This window comes from Grampus griseus, assembly GCF_964374135.1.
Source record: "Grampus griseus genome assembly, chromosome: 5".
Lineage (NCBI taxonomy): Eukaryota > Metazoa > Chordata > Mammalia > Artiodactyla > Delphinidae > Grampus > Grampus griseus.
Window position 1 is genome coordinate 117,877,590 of NC_138998.1, and position 11,575 is coordinate 117,889,164.

Genomic DNA, 11,575 nt, shown 5'->3' on the forward strand with positions numbered 1-11,575 from the left:
CATGTTGTATATGACAGGATTTCCTTCTTTTTTAAGACTAATGTGCCATTGTATGTGTGTGTGTGTGTATATACATATTTTTTCTTTATCCATTCATTTGTTGGTGGACATTTAGGTTGCTTCCACTTCTTGGCCATTGTGTTTAATGCTGCAATGAACGTGGGTATGCAAATATCTCTTTGAGATCCTATTGGATATATAACAAGAGGTGGGATGGATGGATCCTTTGGTAATTCTATTTTTAATTTTTTGAGGAACCTCCATATTGTTTTCCATAGTAGTTGTACCATTTTACATTTCTACAAACAGTGCACAGAAGTTCCAATTTCTCCACATCCTTGTCCAATACTTGTTCTTTTCTTTCTTTCTTTTTTTTCTATAGTGGGTAGGTATGAGGTAGTATAGCTCATTGTGGTTTTCATTTCTATGATTATTTATATGATAATCAATGATGTTTCATATGCTTTTTGGCAATTTATCTTCTTTGAGAAATATATATTGAAGTTCTTTGCTCATTTTTAAAATCAGGTTATTTTGTTGTTATTGTTGTTGAGTTATAGGAGTTTTTATTATATATTCTGGGTGTCAAATATATGGTTTGCAAATATTTTCTCCCATCTGTAGGTTGCCTTTTTACTCTGTTGATTGTTTCCTTTGCCGTGCAGAAGTTTTAAAGTTTGATGTACTTTTTCCTCCTCTCTTCACTTGAACACGTTGTTCAGATCTTAATTCACCCATCACTTTTTAGGGACTTCTCTGATCTCCTCATCTGTGTCAAATCACCTCAACCTCACTGTGAAGTCTCATGGGACCCGTGTCTCTGCTTCTTAGCAGGTGGCACGGTTGGGTTCTATGTTTTCTATGGACATCTTTTGATCAAATATTTACCTCCTCCACTAGACTACAGGCTCCACAATGGAGAGTCTGTCTGTTTCTGTCTGTTACCATTGCATCCCCAGAGTCCTACTCAGTGTGGGGCTCTCAAAATAGACCTTCATTACATATTTGTTGAATTAATAAGGAGTGGTTCTCAAGTCCCTAGCAGTCTTTCTCTTCACTAACAGGCAAAAGAGTGACTTAATCATGCTGGTTTGATAGATATTTAGATCCTCAGAAGAAAATGGCTTTGTCTTTCCCTTATTGTCACAGGGATTCTGCTGTCTTTATTTTGGGTTGTTTCTGCTGATGTCAAAAACCTTTGCACACACTCTGAATTTGTTTCTGCCTTGTGGCTGTTCAGCTCAGATGGTGACCTGGGGTTAATAAACTGGTGTCTTTGTAAGCAGCAGCAATTTTCTCTGATTACTTCAAATAACAGGGTCTGATTGTAAGGATGTATATGAAAATAAGGAAGATGGAGACCTCCCCAGCTGGATAGGCAATCCACTTAGCAGAGCTCTGTACTGCTGTCTGGGGTATAATGCAGCTCTGGAGGCACCGTGTCCACTGTGTAGGTTGATCGCTCTCTGCCGTATGGCCCCACCTTTAAGACCGCTCAGCTACTCCTCCTGTCTCTACATCACTTGGAGTGTCTTTCAGTTTCTGTTCTCGGCCTCACTCGGTTATCTCTCACTACCAACTGCTTGCTCATAGTTTCCACCACGTCCTGGTCCCTGTGCACCCCTGCATCTGCCTTCTTAGCTTTTACTCCCTGGTGTCCACTGCTCATATTCTCTATATACTTTGCATTCAAATTCACCCAGAGAGTATTTGACTGCTTTGCTTAACCACTATGATCTTTTTCTGATTCTCATGCCACAAGAAGCCTAGGCCTGTACTGGATTTGCTGTGAGTTTGGTGCCCACGGCTGGTCCAGGCAGGTCTGAGCGGGTCAGTTTGCTCATAGGCGTTGATGCACTGGAGGTGGCTCTTACTGGTCCCCAAGAGATTGTGAAATATTTAGGAATTTAATGAGCCCAGTTGTTAAAAAGTCCATAGCTTGAAATCAGCCAGGGTAGAATTTACACATGGATATCTGCAAAGCCTATAAATTAGGGCTCTTTTTTCTCCAGAGAGCCAGTTTGCCAGCACGTGGCTGAATGGAGTACAGCAGGGGTCCGCAACACCTGGGCCATGGACCAGTACTGGTCCATGGCCTGTTAGGAACAGGGCTGCACAGCAGGAGGTGAGCGGCGTGCAAGCGAGCAAAGGTTCATCTGTATTTACAGCCGCTCCCCATCTTTCACATTACCACCTGAGCTCCGCGTCCTGTCAGATCAGCAGTGGCATTAGATTCTCATAGGCGCGCGAACCCTACTGTGAACTGCGCACGTGAGGGTTATGCGCTCCTTATGAGAATCTAATGCCTGATGATCTGCGGTGGAGCTGGGGCGGTGATGCTAGCGCTGGGGAATGGCTGCAAATACAGATTATCATTAGCAGAGAGGTTTGACTGCACGGAGTCCATAATAAATCAATTGCTTGCAGACTCATATCAAAACCCTGTCAGTGAGTGGCAAGTGAAAACAAGCTAAGGGCTCCCACTGATTCTGCATTATGGTGAGTTGTATAATTATTTCATTTTATATTACAATGTAATAATAATAGAAGTAAAGTGCACATCAAATGTAATGCACTTGAATCATTCCGAAACCTTCCTCCTGTCCCCCCACCACCCTGGACCATGGAAAAATTGCCGTCCATGAAACTGGTCCCTGGTGCCAAAAAGTTTGGGGACCGCTGGAGTAGAGAACAAGGTTCACCCCCAGGAAACATTCAGAGCCTTTTCCCTTGGTTATGTGGTTGCCATTCTGAGGCTCTCCTGTTGGGGGGCAGTGTAATTGGCAAGTGCCCTGGGTGGCTGGTTCCATCTCACCTGGTCACTCCCAGGGCTTCCAGAGTACACAGAGATTCCTTTCATCATGGGACCCCAATTACTGATACATTTATGGTTGGGTTTCCCAGGGAACAAACTCTGAGATGGAGCTTTGTGTGCAGAAACTTACTGGGAGTGTTCTTGAGTTCAACTCTTATGGACAAGAGGAGGTAAGATTGCACAGAGGGAAGGTTGAACTGTAAGGTAGCCATCAAGAAGGCATCAGCTGATCCCATGAGAAGGGTTAGTAATTAGAAGGAGGCTTCCCATTGGACAAGGTGGCTCTTTTCAGAACAGAGTGATTCCTAGGAAGCAACTCAGATGAGAACTTTGGCTCAGCTGCCAACACTCCCAGTGGATAGGGAATGAGTACCTTGTCTTAAAGGGCAATTTGGGGGGCTCACACACATCCACTACATGCAGAAGGGAAAAAAGTGTGTATAAGTTTTTAAAGTTTCCCTAGAGAATGCTAAAGTTCTTCCCAAGTAGGAAAGCTTTCATTATTAAAAAAAAAAAAACCTCTAAAGATTGTAACTTATTTTATACAGTCTTTCCATTTTTCAGAGCTCTCATTTCCTGAAAAGAATTATGACCCCAGTTTCCTCACCAGCGGGATCAGAGGGACAATATAATTGACACTTCACAGTAGCACAGTTACCTGTCTTAATCATCTACGCTCAGCTCTGCTTGTCCTCCCTCCTCAGAGGGGCTCCTGTCTCCAGCATGTGTGTCATGAACCAGTGATTACTGATTACACTGCAGCCTCTTTGTCTTCACATTCTCCATCCTGGCATTGGTTTCAGTGTTTCCCACAGCTCTTTTTCTGGCAGACCTCTTGTGCTTTTTTATAAGTAGGTCCCAGCAGCCTATACTGACTTGCCCAATTCCAGATGTGGGTGCCCCAGGAAGTGTTACCTTGGGGGGACCTTGTGAGTTACAGCACATTAAACTGAGTTCTTTTACTCTCTTCCTTTCAAGAGGTTTGGGGGGGGGTGGTTGTCTATATCCCTTTGCCTTGAAAACGTGTGGCTCAGTGATTGCTTTGACTAGGAGAAAATGGCAGAAATGATATTTTACTGGTTGCCTAGCCCAGCCATTGAGAAACTGGCAAAAGTTCCATCTCCTGGTTTTTAGAAAACTTCCTCCAAGAACACTAAGCCATGTGAGTCCAGCTACTTGAGACCATTGTGCTGGAGAACTCAGCATAGGCACTCTGGCCAGTGGCCCCAGCTGAGCCCAGCCTCCCAGTCATCACTGCCTGGGTGTCAGACATGTGCATGAAACCACATTGGACCCTCCACCAAACCCATCCACCAGGCAAACATCCTGGGCAACCTCAGACAATGTCACAGGCAGCAGAAAAATTACCCATCTGAGTCTAGCCTGAATTCCTGATGTGATACACAAGATCTTAAGATATAATAAAATGAATATTGCTTTGAGCTGCTAAGGTTTGAATTGCTCTAGGACACAGCAGTAAACCATGGGATCGTCAGGAATGTGGTATTCTCTGTCTCTGATCAGGACAGTGGTATTTTCCTCATAGTTGCTTCATAAACGACTAAATGTTCCAAAAAGTATCAACGATTTAACGATGTTAGTCAAACTTCATTAAGAAATTAAGTGTCTAAGACCTCTTTCTGTTATCTACCTAGACATGTATAGGGATGTATATATGTGGAGTTCAAAGACTTTTTTCTATTAGATGAGTAGATATGTAGACTGCCAGGTCTTTTTATCTGTGTTTTCTTCCACTTTTTCCCTTTCCTTTAGAGTATATAGTCCTTTTGATCCAACTTATAACCTTGTAGAAAGGATTATGATGAGGTTGGGAAATAGAGGGTTAAAAGTGGTGGGTTTTGGGGTCACCTTCCCTCCTTCAGAATAGAGTGGAGCCCTAGGACATGTGCCATTTATCTCTTAGGGAATGTGTCTCTCCTCAAAGACAGAGAGCTTTAAAAGTCCGACCTGGCTAACAAGATGCTGTTAGCTGGTCTCCTTCCACTGGGGAGGAGCTGGCTTTTCACAGAAATTTTTCAATTATTTTTAGAAAGAGAGGGAATAGAATCTTCGCTGAACTGAAACAAAAGTGTAGACCTCATGGAAGGGAATATGATTGAGAAATTATTCCTAAATCGAATCAGACAATGCACAAAGAATCTAACTTCTGCATGCTGAGGCTTTGTCCCTCTGAGCCTTGTTATTGTAAAATCTCCTGTGGTCAGGCAAACTCAGATACCCCGAGAAGCCTCCTGAGAATTCTTTGTAATTTGGGTCATAATTTTGTACTCCCTGCCCTTTTCTGCTGTGCTCTTGGGTAAGTACAGAGAGGACTGATGAACAGACGACGGAAAGAAATGTTAACTGTGCTGTGCACAAGACTAGCCCCATCACACTTACTTCTGTGCTCTGGAATTACAGAGGTGAAGAGGGATGCCATCCCAATCCCCTCTTTTACTCACAAGGAAAAGGGAGGCCCAAAGAATTTAAATGACTGGTCCAATATCACATAGCCAGTTACCAGCAAGTTGGGATTAGAAAACCAGCCATTGTTTGTATTGTGACTACATCAACTCCTGCTTTTATAAACATATTCTTTCCAAAATACGTATCCACCTTTAGCTCATGCCATGTACTGGCCCAGGCACTGGTGATCAAGAGCTGAATAAAACAGAGGTGGCCTTGACCTCATGGAGCTTACTCAAAGCAATCTGGTGAGGCTGAATAAAACATGGGACCCTGTGAGGAGTACAGAGTTAGGATGACAACCAAACTTTCCTTGGCATAGCCGTACTTACTGAACTGATGTTAGAGCCAGCAAAGTTTCTTCTAGGATATTCTGATACCCAGAACATTCTAAGGGGATAAGAGTGTGTTCTTCTTCTCTGATTTTATTAAACATTTTATTAGAGATTAAGTTCACAGACTTCATTTCTGTTACTTGGATGCAAGATTTGCCCTTGTTCTCACGGAAAGGTGGAAGCTGCCTAGTCAATCTCAGTTTTTCCTGCTAAGGTTGATAGCCCTATAAAAAGTTTATTAGTCTGATTTTGTTGCCAGGGAGAGTCAGTTATTTACTCTTCTTCTCTTGGTTTATGCTCTTTATCAAGTGGAACCGATTGTTGATATGAGACAAATAGAAAGACAGACAAGTTGACATGTAAATATAGACAATTCTGGTAGGATAGAATTGGTATTTAGAAGAAGACTCTGGAGGACTCTCAGGCCAAGATACAGTTAGACTTTCTGTTATAAATATGTGAGCAGCAACAATTGAATAAGAAACAACCTAGAGACAAGATTGGATGGGAATATATTAGGATAAGCCATGTGAAATTGCCAATATTCAACTATTTATAACCTATACAAATGTCAATGCCCTATAATTCAACCAAATATATTCTATTGCCTGTATCAAAATCAATTTGATTTGGTAATCATTTATTTATTTTTGGGCAATTGCTGTATTGAGAGCGTTGGGCAATTTTACATATGCATGACTGAGTTTCCTTATTTGACAAGTGGAGGTAGTAATAGATTTATTGATTTATTTATGAATTCAGTTTCTCTAAGCTGGCACATGTAGCTTACCACTCAGGTCCTCTACAAGGTCCTCAGGCAAGATCTAGGTGTCCCTCTCAGATTGGCTGCCTCACACCTTTAACCCACGCTCTTTGGATCACTTATGCCTTTCTTGCTTGACCACTTAGTCCCAGGTTGAAATCGTTCTTTTTTTTTTTTGCGGTACGCGGGCCTTTCACTGCTGTGGCCTCTCCCGCCGTGGAGCACAGGCTCTGGACGCGCAGGCTCAGCGGCCATGGCTCACGGGCCCAGCCGCTCTGCGGCATGTGGGATCTTCCCGGACCGGGGCACGAACCGGTGTCCCCTGCATCGGCAGGCGGACTCTCAACCACTGCGCCACCAGGGAAGCCCAAAATCGTTCTATTTAAAGCCATCTGAATCTCAACTCATTGGCTCCAGTACACTTATATTGCATTTGTTTTCCTCAAGCTCTGCCTTATTAGATCAGTGGTTCACAGCCTTTTGGGTGCATACTAGAACCACCTGGTGGCTTTCAAAATGTACTGATGTCTGGACTCCACCTTAGAACTCCTGATTCCGTTGGTCATGGGGATGCCAAGGCTTCAATAGTTTTTCAAAATCTCCATAGGTGATTCTAATACACAACCCAGGCTGAGAACCAAAGTGCCCTGAGAAATCACTCCATGCTTCTGCATCTTGATTAGTGTTTCTCTTCTCCATCATGAGGCCCCTGCATCCTGAGGACTTTCCCCAGGTCATATTTATACTTCTTGTCTGATTTTTGCATGCAGCCCTTTCCATCGTATGCCCTATCTTTCTGCATCAATAAATTGTTTCTGAGGAAGAGGTTCTTTCTGCTGGAAAGCCTGGGGGAAGAGAGGTGCTTAGGACAAGCCTGCTGACACTGGAGACTCAAGCGTACTTGGGTATGGAGGGCTTGGGTCATGGCCGGTGGGATTCTCCTGTTCCCAAAAAACTTGAGTGTAGCAGTGAGAACTACCCAAGAGATACTAGAGATAAGGCTTTGAGGTCTCCTGAAATATGCTGAGTGGGGTTCCTGAGTTACATCACCCTTGTGCTTTCTCTGCCTCACTTATCTGGTCCTCTGAGTGCAACCTGAGGTTCTAAAAAAGCCACTTTTTTTTTTTAAGTTTATAATTTTAATTTGTTTTAAAGTAATTCATAATTTGTGAACATGCAGAAGAACTACACAATCATTAAGTGTACAGTTTGATGCATTTTCACAAGGCAAACACCCAGATGAAGACAGAATTTTCTCAGAATCCCAGAAGTCTCCTCTTGACCCTTCCCAGTCACTACATCCTGCTCAAAGTAAACATTACTCTGATTTCAACCACCACTGATTACTCTTATCCTTTTTTTTTTTAACATCTTCATTGGAGTATAATTGCTTTACAATGGTGTGTTAGTTTCTGCTTTATAACAAAGTGAAGCAGTTAAACATATATATCCCCATATCTCCTCCCTCTTTTTTTTTTTTTTTTCGGTACGCCGGCCTCTCACTGTTGTGGCCTCTCCCATTGCGGAGCACAGGCTCCAGACGCGCAGGCTCAGCGGCCATGGCTCACGGGCCTAGCTGCTCCGCGACATGTGGGATCTTCCCGGACTGGGGCACAAACCCGTGTCCCCTGCATCGGCAGGCGGACTCTCAACCACTGCACCATCAGGGAAGCCCTATCTCCTGCCTCTTGAGTCTCCCTCCCGCTCTCCCTATCCCACCCCTCTAGGTGGTCACAAAGCACCGAGCTGATCTCCCTGTGCTAGGCGGCTGCTTCCCACTAAAATAGATAGCTTCCCACTAGCTATCTATTTTACATTTGGTAGTATATATATGTCATTATCACTCTCTCACTTCATCGCAGCTTACCCTTCCTCCTCCCTGCGTCCTCAAGTCCATTCTCTACATCTGCGTCTTTATTCCTGTCCTGCCCCTAGGTTCATCAGAAGCATTTTTTTTTTTTTAAGATTCCATGTATATGTGTAAGCAAACGGTATTTGTTTTTCTCTTTCTGACTTACTTCACCCTGTATGACAGACTCTAGGTCCATCCACCTCACTACAAATAACTCAATTTCGTTTCTTTTTATGGCTGAATAATCTTCCATTGTATATATGAAGCCACTATCTTTGCTGGCCCAGTTTCCTTCTCTTCATGTTAGTGGCTGGAATTTGGTCCAAATTCTGCCTGCTCCAATGAACCTTTCCTGAGTTCACCCCAGCCAGTCTCGTGTACTGTTTGGAACTTGCATAACATCTGGCTGCAGGCAGATTAGAAATAGTAATTGATTGTGGACCAGACCAGGTTCCAGTTTTGCACAAACCAATAGTGTCTGGTCATCTATACCCACAGTAAGTACCTGTCAAATGACTGAATGATGGAATGAATTGCCTTGGGCAAGAATCTTTTCTGAAGCTCTATTTCTTTATCTCTGGAATAGGCCCATTATATAGAGTTTTTTTTTTTTTTTTTTTTTCCTCTAAGAGTGGCCTTGGAATGCCTGTATCAAACCTCCTGGGGTTCTTGTTTAAATGCTGAGTTCTGCCCTCCCATCTGAATCAAAATTGCTGGAGGCCTGAGAATCTATGTGTAACACGCACCCCAGGTGATTATTATGTTCCAAACAGTTGGGAAACCACTGAATTAGTGGTTATCTGTTCAGTTAAAGTGACGTGATGGCAGTTACTAATGTAAAACCTTGGTATTCATAGAGATGGGAAATTCTTTTTGTTGAAGTTAGATAGAAGAACTCTCTTGGTTGGAAATGTGTTAGGTAGTGGAAAGAACCTGAAATACTCCAGGCACATTAATATCATCTGCAGGTGGAAATATGTTGAGCAGAGCGATAGCAGCCCATCTGATTATCATTGGTTATTTACATATCCTCCCCCTTCATAGTCAATAATTATGCATTGAATACCTGCTCATTGGGCTAAACCAAACACTGGGGATACAAAGGGTGATTTTTGCCACATCTATTCCATGCAGAAGTGGCCATTATTATTTATACTTTGCAGTGTTGTTTCCAGGACCAGGAACCAGATGCCCTAGGAGGTAACTGAGTCCAATTTCTCAGATGCTTGATTGTCTTCTTACCAGATCTTGAAATATGCATTGCAACTTCTTTTTCCCCTGGGGTCTATGGATACTGCTTTCCATAGGAATGACTTCTGAATTTTATAAATGAGATAAATGAGGTAGAATAAGATATTCTTTATAAGAATTTTTTTGGGTCATTATCTTCGCTGTGATGTACCAAATCTAAACAGGTTATGTTATGTTACAGGTTTTTGGACAGAAAACTCCTAAAGATATAATATAATCACCAGCTGTGACAACTTTTTCCTGCTCAAATCATCATCTGGCTTCAGATGAAATTTCTAGTCATCAAAGAGCAGACTTGCTGTGTTTCTGATTAATTGTCAGAGCCCTTCTTGTTAGAAAAGCTGGCTTTATTTCTGACTATGTTACTGAGTCACTGTGTGATCTTAAGTATGTTAAAGAGCTTTGGGATATCTTGGTTTCACATTCTGTAAAATGGAGATAAAAATACATTCCATACATCTTTCAGAGGCGCCATGAGGATTAATGAGACAGTGTTAGCAGGCATATGAAAGTCACCCAATTTTTTTCATATTCAGATTTCAGATTCATTTCCTAATACTAAAAAAGGGTCATGTATTTAAACAAAAAAACAGCTATGCAGGATTAAGATTATAGTGGGCTGTAATAGTTATTTCCCAAAAAGAACGAACAGATGACAAGGAGGATTATTAAGCTTCAATATATAAATCTTCCCTTCTACTTTAATTCCATGCTTTGTCCATACTTTAGAAGAGTTTTTTTTTTTTTTTTTTTTTTTTACAGTACTTGGCATCTTGATCCACCTGCCAAGCTGTTTAATTTAAAAACCACTGAAATGAACTAAAACCTTACATCGTTAGTAATAATTTGCTTTCCTGAGTAATGAGGGTAGTAGATATCCCTAAGCAAGCAATAAACTCAGAGCCCAGCTCCTGGTTGAGTGTTGTTATCTCTGGGACAATTCAGTCCCTGCTGGAGGAAACTCTTGAACCAAAATTCATGGACTAAGGGTGAGAGAGGAGCTATCCATCATCACCGGTCTATCCATCATGCTGTTGCCCCACATCGCGCAGGGAGTTCTCCTGCCATGAATTTCATCAGAGTTTGTATTTCATAAGTTGAGCCTGGTGGTCAGACAGGGTCACCCGGAAACTCCATCTGGAGAGTCAGGCATCATGTGGCTGCCTGTCTCTCCTAGATTGATGGCTATCATCGCATCCATAGGTTTTAAAGATATGGAAAGCAGCTTAGAAAAAGCTAAGGGAGCAGCTCTGTGGCTACATAAGTGGACATAAAACACAGGAGTTGCGAGTGGAGGGGGAGGGGAGGGGCTCGAGGGAGATTTTTAAAAAAAAAGGAGCAGAAAACGCAGGAAATAAAACATGGCAAAATGAACAAAATACAAGCCAGGTGGGGGAAGGAGACACCAGAATTATATGTAAAAGTGAGGATAAAAGGAAAGCAAGCACTGTTGGAAATAAACCAGAAAGAGATTCATTTTTACATTCACTGAGATTATAAGGTTGGGGGCAAATCCTCCACATGTTTCCTGTGTTACGTGTACATGCACCTACTCTCCCAGGAGACTTTCATTTTCAAAGTGTTTATGTGAATCTTCCCCACTCAATCCCTTCAATAAGCTAGGCCAGTATTATCCCTATTTCACATGTGAGAGAAAGGAGGCAGATTATTGTAAAGCTTAAGCTTCAGGGTACTTCACCAGCACAGGCTCCTTCCAAGACTCTGGGAGGGGCCCTAACAATGTGATTACTTACATCGTCACACATTTCTGTAAACTTTACAAGAGAAACCATCATCTTCAGGTTACTGCTGTCTCTTTCCTTTCTGACTCCTCTGGACTTCTCCTCCATCTTGCTTCACCTCATCTTAGATGACATTGGGGCATTTGTGGCAACTTGCTGAGGGAAGTTGAAGTGAGGATGCACTTAGGTGGGGTGTGGTGGAGTATATTTAGAAGGTTCTAAGTCACTTCCATGTATGATTAAGTTACTGCTAGCTGTCCCGAGGTAGGAGTAGGTTTCCAGACATGGCGGTCCTCTCCCCCCGACTCAGTCTCCAACTCCAGTGGACAGTAGAGAAGAAAGAAGGCTTGA